Below are 10,377 nucleotides of genomic sequence, written 5' to 3' on the forward strand. Positions count from 1 at the left end.
CCCAGCATGTGAGAGCAGTTTCCAGGATCTTAAACAGAAACTTGTTACTACACCAGTCCTTATAGTGCCAGATGGATCTGGGAGTTATGTGATTTACAGCGATGCCTCTTAGAAAGGATTGAGTTGTGTATTGATGCAATAAGGTAAGGTGGTTGTTTATGCCTCTCCTCAGTTGAAGAGCCATGAGCAGAACTACCCTACACATGATTTAGAGTTTGGCAGCAATAGTTTTTGCACTTAAGATTTGGAGGCATTATTTATATGGTGAGAAGATTCAGATCTTCATTGACCATAAGAGCTTGAATTGGTCAAGGACTTAAATATGAGATAGCGCGGATGGCTCGAGTTGGTCAAGGACTACGATCATGAGATCGTGAGTTAGTAGGAAGGTATCATACTCTGTAGCACTCATTACTAGTCAGGTTCCTTTGCACAGAGATCTTGAGAGAGCTAAGATTGCATTTTTAGTAGGAGAAGTCACCTCACAGTTAGCTCAGGTGTCAGTACAACCAACTTTGAGGCAGAGAATTATTATTGCTCAGCTCACTGATCCTTATTTGGTTGATAAGTGATGCTTAACAGAAGTAGGGTAAGCTGAGGAGTTCTCTTTATCCTCTGATGATGGACTCATGTTCGAGAGACGGTTATGTGTGCCAGCAGACAGTGTAGTTAAGACAGAGTTGTTGGTTGAGGCCCATAATTCTCCACTTTCTATGCATCCAAATAGTACAAAGATGTATAAATATTTAAAACAAGTTTACTGGTGGAAAAATATGAAGAGGGAAGTGCCAGACTTTGTCAATAAGTCTCTAGTTTGCTAACAGGTGAAGACACTAAAACAGAAGCCAACAGGTTTTTTGCAACCTTTGAGTGTGCCAGAATGGAAGTGGGAGAATGTGTCTATAGATTTCATTTTAGAACTGCCAAGGTCTCTGAAGGGTTATAAAGTAATTTGGTTTATTGTTGACAAGCTCACGAAGTCAGCCCATTTCATCTCAGAGAAGGCCACTTGTACTGCCAGTAAGTGGCACAGTTGTATATGACCGAGATAGTGAGACTGCATGGAGTGCTCGTGTCAATTGTTTCTGATAGAGATGCCTATTTTACTTCCAAGTTTTGGAAAGGACTTCAGGCTGCCATGGGCACGAGATTGGACTTTAGTATAACTGTTCACCCTCAGACTGATGGTTAGACAGAGCGTTTGAGCCAAATTTTGGAGGATATGTTCCAAACATGTGTGCTAGAGTTTTCAGGAAGTTGGGACTCCTATTTGCATTTGATGGAGTTCGCTTATAATAACAGTTAGCAGGCTACCATTGACATGGCATCATTTGAAGCTCTGCATGGTAAGTGTTGTAGATTCTCTGTATGTTGGGGTGAGGTTGGTGAGCAGAGGATGTTATGTCCCAAGCTAGTTCAGACCACCAATGAGGCCATACAGAAGATTAGAGCCCGCATGTTGACAGCGCAGAGCATACAGAAGAGTTACGCCAATGAACAACGTAGGGATCTTGAGTTCGATGTAGGGGACATGGTTTTTGTAAAGGTAGCACCTATGAAGGGTGTTATGAGGTTTGAGAAGAAGGGAAACCTGAGTCCACGTTTCGTAACTCATCATTTGGCATTGCCTCTGTCATTGTCTGCAGTTCATGATGTATACGATGTATCCATGCTGAGGAAGTGTGTAACAGATCCAACACATATAGTTGATTATGAGTCATTGCAAATCAATGAGAACTTGAGCTATGAGGAGCAACCAGTTGAGATTTTGGCAAAAGAAGTTAAGTTGCTTCATAACAGGGGAATTAATTAATGTTCTTTATCAAAACCACGAGGTTGAAAAAGCTACTTGGGAGAGAGAGGACAACATGAGAGCTCATTATCCCGAGCTATACAAGGATTAGAACTTTCAAGGACGAAAGTTTCTCAAAGGAGGGACGTAATCTTATTTTTAAATTATCTTAATTTAATTTAATTTATGATGGATTTAGTCTAGTGTTATAATTTTTTAGAATTGTTTGTTTTGTGGAAATTGTGATTAATTAAATGTTCAATGGAAGATTATTTAATTAATTGTATTATTGGAAATTTTGGTGAGATTTAAGATTATTGGCTAATTATATAAGTAAATATAATAAACTAAGTCATGGAAGGGTAAGAATAATTTATTATTGACTTTTTTAGGAAAGATATTTTTGAGCGAGAGAAAATAATTATATTGTGGAAAATATAATTATTTTGAAAGATATTGTATTCTTGGGAAAAATAAAAAGTTTGGTTTGATGAGGAGACAGAGTATAATTTAATTGAGTTAACTTGTTAATTGGAAATGGAAAAGGAATAATGATAATAATAATAAATATCATCATTATTATTATATATAATTAACCCTCGTGAAACGTGCAAAGAAAAGAGAGAACTATTCATCATCTTCTTCCTTCTTCACAAACCCTAGTCGTCACTGAACCCATTGCAAGGATCATCACTCGTCGTTTGTGGACACTATCATTCCTCCTCCGTTCGCGTACAGGTGAAGTTGAGGTGTCTCTCTCTTTTTATTTATTTTTCGCACGTTTTTGTCAAGCCTCATTGTCGGCAAGTTCTGTCTCGTGCCACCAAAATCTCATCGCAGGCAACAGTCGAACGAACCTTTTGCCTGACCAAGCCGATATGTGCATCACCGAGCCGATTCTCCACTTCTTCACAAGTTGCCCTCAACTCTGCTGATTTTTCCTCTCTTTGCGAGTAGTGCGCCCAAGCTAACCGTCGAGCCGATTCTCCTTCTGTCAAGTTGTGTGAGCCATTTCTACCTTAGTCCAAGCCAAGTTACTTTTTGGTATCTCTTGAGCCTTTTGGGTGAATTTGTGTTGGGTTTGGTACGTCCAAATGAATATTCTTTGGATCTTAAATAAGTTTACAAGAGAATGAGTTGAATTACTTTTGCTCGAAGGTTCAAGTGTTAATTTGAGGATTTGAAACTGCAAATTTTTTCATTCAAGGTTGTGTTGGATTCAACCTTAGTCTTGGGGTAAGTTTGGATGCTTAATTAAATAGTTGGATGATGGTTGACAAAATTAACAATTTTAATTTTGTTTATGTTTAGGCCTGACTTAATTGAGAATTGACTGTCAGGAAGGGACTATATTTTCAACTAATTAATCTCCAGGTAAAAGATTCTACTACCAGCCTCTTACATTATGTTTTACCTTAGTATGCATTAACATAGTTATGATGCATGTGATGTGACTGTTAAGGATGTTAGATAATGATAGCAACATAGAAAATCGTTATGTATGACTGAGATATGTGATGACCATGATATGTTATGAATGAGATATACTATGGTTGAGATATATTACGATTAAGATATGATATTTATGTTATGCTATATATGCTATGATGTTCTGTTAGCTTTACTTGTTAGAGTCGTACCATGTAGGTGTCCCTCGGGATCACCACCTATTTATGTATTTGTGGTTAGGTTTGATGTGTGATTCGACAAGATCACTTACAACTTGACTCTTCTTTAGGGTGATTCCTTCTGCTTCACCAAGAGCCCATATATGTCCCTACGAGATCACTGGATAGGGTGATTTCAGTAGAATAATAGATATGCGGTACTTTCTTATAGGAGGACTTTAACGTAAAATTAACAAACACGTAGTGGGACTAATAGTGGATCCCTTACTAAGTATAAATTTAGACTAACTCCTTTCTAGATTTAATTTTTCAGGCAAAGATAGAAATAAAGGCAAGTTGGCGAATGACAAGAAGTCACCATGGTTCTCCATAGGGGACAATTTATGTTTTATTTAGCATTTATATTTTCAATATTAAATTTTCATAAACTTATTTCAGAACCCACATTTACTTTTAGATATATATTTTTATTTTAAATAGGGCCCAAACTAATATTTTATTTATTGTTTTCTTTACATACTTTACTTATATTTTATGAATAAATATTTGAAGTGTTTGTTTTAAAACTTAGTATTTTCTTTGATTTAAATAAAAAGTCTTTATTTGTTTTAGTAGTAATGACCTCAACTTAGTATAAAGAGTTGGGTCGTTACACTTTCGAGTTATGTAGAGGATGTAAACCTAGTTAAGTCACTCCATAATTTGGGGTTGTCCAGCACACGTTTTAGTGTCAAATTCTAAGAAGTTGGACTCTCGTTCAAGGTTATGTCAATTTTTTGGTTATCCTAAAGAAACGAGAGGTGGTCTATTCTTCGATCCACAAGAAAACAAAGTGTTTATATTGACAAAGGCTACTTTCTTGGAAGAAAACAACATGAGAGATCATAAACCATGAAGCAAATCAAAATTAAGTGAAGCTACTAATGAATCAGCAAGGGTTGTTGATGAAGTTGGTCCCTCATCAAGAGTTGAGGAAACCAACACATCCGATTAGTCTCATCCTTCTCAATTGTTGAGAATGCCTCGATGCAGTGGGAGAGTTATATCACAACCTAATCGTTACTTCGGTTTAACTGAAACTCAGGTTGTCATACCAGATGATGTCGTTGAGGATCCATTGTTCTATAAATAGGCAATGACTGATGTAGACAAGGACTAATAGGTTAAAACCATGGAATCTATGTACTTCAATTCAGTATGAGAGCTTGTAGATCTACCTGAAGGGGTGAAACCCATAGGGTGCAAATGGATCTATAAGAGAAAGAGAGATTCAGCTGGGAAGGTACAAACCTTCAAAGCTAGACTCTTAGCAAATGGGTATACCCAAAGGGAAGGGATTGACTACGAGGAAACTTTTTCTCTGTTGCTATGTTAAAGTCTATAAGGATTCTCTTGTCCATAGTCACTTTTTATGATTATGAAATATGACAAATGGATGTTAATACTGCTTTTCTAAGTGGCAATCTTGAAGAGAGTATCTTTATGTCTCAGCCTGAGGGGTTCATAACCCAAGGTTAGAAACAAAAAGTTTACAAGCTGAATCGATCCATTTATGGGTTGAAATAAACATCTAGATCTTGGAACATTAGATTTGATATTGCGATCAAATCTTACGGTTTTGACCAAAATGTTGATGAGCCTTGTGTATACAAGAAAATCAACAAAGATAAAGTAGCTTTCTTAGTACTTTATGTGGACGATATCCTTCTCACTGGAAATGATGTAGGATACCTAACTAACGTTAAAACTTGGCTACCAGTCCAATTCTAAATGAAAGATTTGGGAGAGGCACAATTTGTTCTTGGGATCCAAATCATAAGGGATCGTAAGAACAAAATGCTAGCACTGTCTCAGGCAACCTATATCGACAAAATATTGGTTCGATATTCGATGCAAACTCTAAGAAGGATTTATTACCTTTCAAGCACGAGGTTTACTTGTCTAAGGAACAATGTCCTAAGACACCTCAAGAAGTTGAGAAGATATGAGACATATTCCATATGCCTTAGTTGTGGGTAGCTTAATTTATGTTATGTTCTGCACTAGGTTAGACATTTATTATGTAGTGGGAATAGTCAGTAGATATCAGTCCAACTTAGGGTTAGACCACTAGACGACGGTTAAAATTATTCTTAAGTATCTTAGGAGAATGAGAAACTACATGCTTGTGTATGAAGCTAGGGATTTAATCCTGATTTCTAAACAGATAAGGATTCTAGGAAATCTAGTGGGATTAGTGTTCACCCTAAACGGGAGAACAGTAGCATGTCATAGCATCAAGCAAGGATGCATTGTAGACTCTACTATAAAGGTTGAGTACGTCGTTGCTTGTGAAGCAACAATAGAAGCAATTTGGCTAAGGAAGTTTCTGCAAGATTTGGAAGTTGTTCCAAATATGAACATGCCCATCACTTTATATTTTGATATCAATTGGGCAGTGACCAATTATAAGGAACCTCATAGCCACAAATGAGGAAAACATATAGAGAGAAAATATCATCTGATACAAGAGATTGTGCAACGAAGTGAAGTGATAGTCACCAAGATCGCTTTGGAGCATAACATTGCTGATCCATTTACAAAGACTCTCACGGCTAAAGTGTTCGAGGCTCATCTAGAGAGTCTAGATCTGCGAGTTTTGTACATTAGGTAATCTAGGACAAGTGGGAGATGTGTAATGGGTATGGGGATGTCCTAGTTTATTGTATTGGGGATTTAATTGTTGAGTACTACAAATTTGTAAATCTACTAATTTAGAGGATTTTCTCATATCGTGCTTCATTTCTAATTCATTTTAAAGGATTTCTCTTGATCTCTAAAAAGAGTGGTCGTAATGGTTTGATCCTAAACCGTGGAAATGATTGAGCTTGTTCTTACACTTGAAAAAAGGAACGTTGTATGGATCTACTCTAAGCCATCGAAAGAGTCAAGTTTGAGTGAAATAACCAAGAGGAGCTTGAAAAGTGGATGTAGGTCGGTTGTGCGAGCCACTATAAAATTCCCGATGTTAATTTCTTTATCTCTCAACTATTTAATTTTGCAATTAATTTGTTATCAAATTTTAGTGTTTGAAATTAATTGCAACTTTTGTTCTTGAGATTAATTGCTCACTTCTCTATTTAGGTTGGTTTAAGTTTATCTTTGCATATTTGTGTTACCAATTTTCTTGTTATAAACATTAAAATGGATGTTTGAATTTGTTAACGTCACCTTATAAGTTATTTTGATGTGCATGCATTTGTATGAGATTATTGATTACATTATTTATTAGCAAAAAGTTTGTTAATTTATTTAATTTGGCCCACTTGTTTCATTAATTTGTAAAAACCCTATTCACCCTCTTGAGGATTCCCATACCGATCGTACACGAGATACAATTGAAGATAATTCAAATTCTAGATTAAGTTAAATATGTGATGCTTAACTTAGTAATTAATTAATTGGAAAAGTAATTAATTAAATTAAATCATGAATAATACACATAAATGTAGCAAAACCCAAAAATATTTACGTCGCATGTAACAAAAAATTAAAGCACATGAAGCCACCATTATTTTTTTTTATAAATTTCAGATTTTCCCTTTGTCATTATTTTTGCGCATTGTGAAACCATTCTTCACTTCACTTCTTTTTCTTCTTCTTTGCAATTTATTCTTCTCTTCTTCGTATTATTAATTTCTTCATATTATTACTTCTCTTTCATATTCTCACTTCTTCTTGTCTTTGATTTCTTCATTTCCTTTTTCAAAATTACTTCCTTCTTCATCTCTCATCTTCTCTTTTTGCTTCTTGGTACAAGATCTAAATGATATTAGTACATGATTTAAATGATAATGTATCAATATCTAAATCATCAGTTGTCTATCCCAGATAAACAGACATAGACCACTGTTACTAATGGATCGTTTAGATTTGGTACAATATTGTTTAGACTAAATAAAAGATCGTTTATGTTGGGATTTATGTCCTAAAACTCGTAGATTGTAAATATAATCCATTAATCGTTGTTAATAACATGTTATTATTGTAATAATTGTTATTGGTTATAATATTAGTTGTCTTAATAACTCAAATCAAACAAACTAACATCCTAAGTTGTTTAATGAATCTTAAACAGTATGTAGAGACATACAGGGATAAAGGTTCAAGATCAGCTTAAAGGTTCTATAGTACAAGGATAATGCTGAATACCTAATCCTGGTAACACTATGAATATGGCTCACTTTGTATTTGATACAAACACAATGATTCAACGCGTTTGTGTAGTTGACATACGAGTGACGGTATCTTATGCAATAAGTTTACATAAGATCAGACGGCAAAATAATAACTACTAGATGAAACTCTGTTTACTAGTTAGGTTTCTATTCATTAGGATGACCTAGGTAACTTAGTTTTAATTGTAACGCCCCAACTTTTCTAGAAGGTTGAGGTCATTACTATTTAAGTAAGTATAATGATTTTTTTAATATACAAGAAAATAAATTAAAATTTGAGGAAAAACTTTAAATAATAAGTAGTTAAAATAACTGATCAAAATACCAGTTTGGGCCCAAAAATAGAAGAAATACTTAAAGTAATTGAACCAGAGTTCTGAAATAAACCTATGAAAATATAAGTATTGAAATATAAATGCGAAGAAAACTGAATTGTTCCCTATGGCGATCTATGATCACTTCTTATCATTCGCTATTATGCCCTTGCCTCTACCCTTACCTGAAATTAAACATTTAAAAGAGTGAGTATAAATTTATACTTAGTAAGAGACCCATAGTGGTCTCACTATGTGTCTGTTAACCTTTCGTTAGAGTCCTGTAACATGGTACCGCATACTATTGCGCTCCCGAACGCATACTATCAAGTGGTTCCGTAGGGACACATCTAGGCTCTCGGTGAACCCGAAGGAATCATCCTATAGGAGAGTCAGACTGTAAGTGATCCCGTCGAATCACATCTCAAACAAGTCACACATGCATACATAGGTGGTGACCCTGATGGACCCCCATACGGTACAACTCTAATAGGCAAAACTAACAGAACACTATAGCCTATACATGTTTATCATAAGATCAACATCTTAGCTCAATTACACATAACTCAAAAGTAACATATTTGATTATAGCATGCCTCAACAAATAATACTATATCTAAATCATAATATGGTTTTCAAAGTAACTATTTATACGACCATCTCAAACAACATAATTCAACTCATTCCAGTGCTAACTCATTTTAGACCCAAAACAATAATTATTTGGGTGTACCAAACACAACGAGAATTAAGCAAAAACTCACCAAGGGCTTAAATATGTTGCAGACGGCTAAAACTGAAGGTGGCTCGACTAACAACGCTTCAGCTCGAGTCTTGAGACTCACGGCTGGCATACGACTCACACAGGAATGGCTCGGTTGCGCGTGGCTCATATGGCTTACACGAAACGGCTCGGATCCACAGAGATGACTCACGAGGCTCGGTGAAGGAATACGACTCGAACTAACACGACTTGAACATGTGGCTCGCAAAAAGAAAACTTTCACAGCTTGCACCCTTCACTGTTAAGCATGATGATGTCCGGCGGTGCTGTGCGAGTGGAGGCAACGACGGGTGATGGTTTCGACGGAAGAGAGGGTTCTGACCGATGATGTGGAGGAGGAACGCACAGAGGAAGACAGGGGTCGTTCGACGGTTCAATGCAACACGCGTCGACACGGCTGGAGAGAAACGAACGGTTGTGCTTCGTGACCGTGACGCTTCGACTATGCGACTGTGACAGGGACTCTCTCACCGGAGTGCTGCATTCGATGATGGCTGGAGGAGCGGGGCGACAGCTACTCTAGGGTTAAATGGTGAAGAAGAAAGAGTGGGGTGGAGAAGATGAGCACGAAATACGAGAGAGACTTATTTAATATATACAATAATAATAAGTATTATTATTATTATTGTCATTATCTTTATTATCATTATTTAATTTCCCCAACGAACTCATTTTTTTCTATTTCAATTAATTTTTCTCTTTCCATTACTAACTCAATCCATCATCAATAACTTCTCTCGTTTCCTTAATAATTATATTATCCCATAATATAATTATTCTTATTCGTCTATAACTTTGCTTATACCCATAAACAATAATTACTCATAATACTTTCAACTTTACAAATTTAATTTACCAACCAATCAATCCAAAAATTACCACTTTAACAAAATGATTTCAAATTTCAGAATTAACCACATATCATTCCAACGCACTTAACTTCCACAAATCAATAATTTCACACATAATACTTTCTATGGGCACGCACGCACAATAGACACACACACACGTGCACATGCGCACACACGGACACGCGCATACACATGCACACGCTAGCGTACACGCACACTCACCCACACGCACACGCGCACGCACACATATGCACAAAGATGTGTAAATGAATTAAGATTAAAAAACAATTACAATAATTATGTTTAGGAGTAAAAATCATGTTCATTTGACTTAAAAAACATTAATTAAATTATAATTTCTATCAATATTGGTTTAAGAGTGTCATTATTTCAATATAATGCGGTTTTATGCAATTTTACCAACAAAAAATAAGTCGAATATGGACCTGTAGATCCACACTCTTTGTCCTAAGAGATATAACAACTTTTCTATGGGTTATTTTAAAAAATAGAAAAACGATTTTTTCTTTTGAATTAAAGCAAATAACATTTTTTGCACGTGCATGGTATTTTACAAAATATCCACCTTCTCCAACTGTATTATTTAGTTTCTACGTTGTAATTAATTTATGTCATTTATCAGCTTTTAATTAATTTTTACTTGAAAAATATACATCAATCCATATTGCAACTTTTTTTTTAATATCTTGGGACTCAACTAATTGATTCAATATTTTAATAACTTTATTCAATCTTACTAATTTTCAAAATAACCCAATTGAATTAAATTT

General features: G+C 35.4%; 1 pseudogene; it reads left to right on the forward strand.

Annotated features, from left to right (window-relative positions):
- LOC116406262 overlaps nucleotides 1-8,881 on the forward strand; it is a 43,084-nt pseudogene extending 34,203 nt beyond the window's left edge.
- Nucleotides 8,882-10,377: the final 1,496 nt, after the last annotated feature.

Source organism: Cucumis sativus, unplaced genomic scaffold, assembly GCF_000004075.3.
Source record: "Cucumis sativus cultivar 9930 unplaced genomic scaffold, Cucumber_9930_V3 scaffold80, whole genome shotgun sequence".
In the NCBI taxonomy this organism is placed as follows: domain Eukaryota; kingdom Viridiplantae; phylum Streptophyta; class Magnoliopsida; order Cucurbitales; family Cucurbitaceae; genus Cucumis; species Cucumis sativus.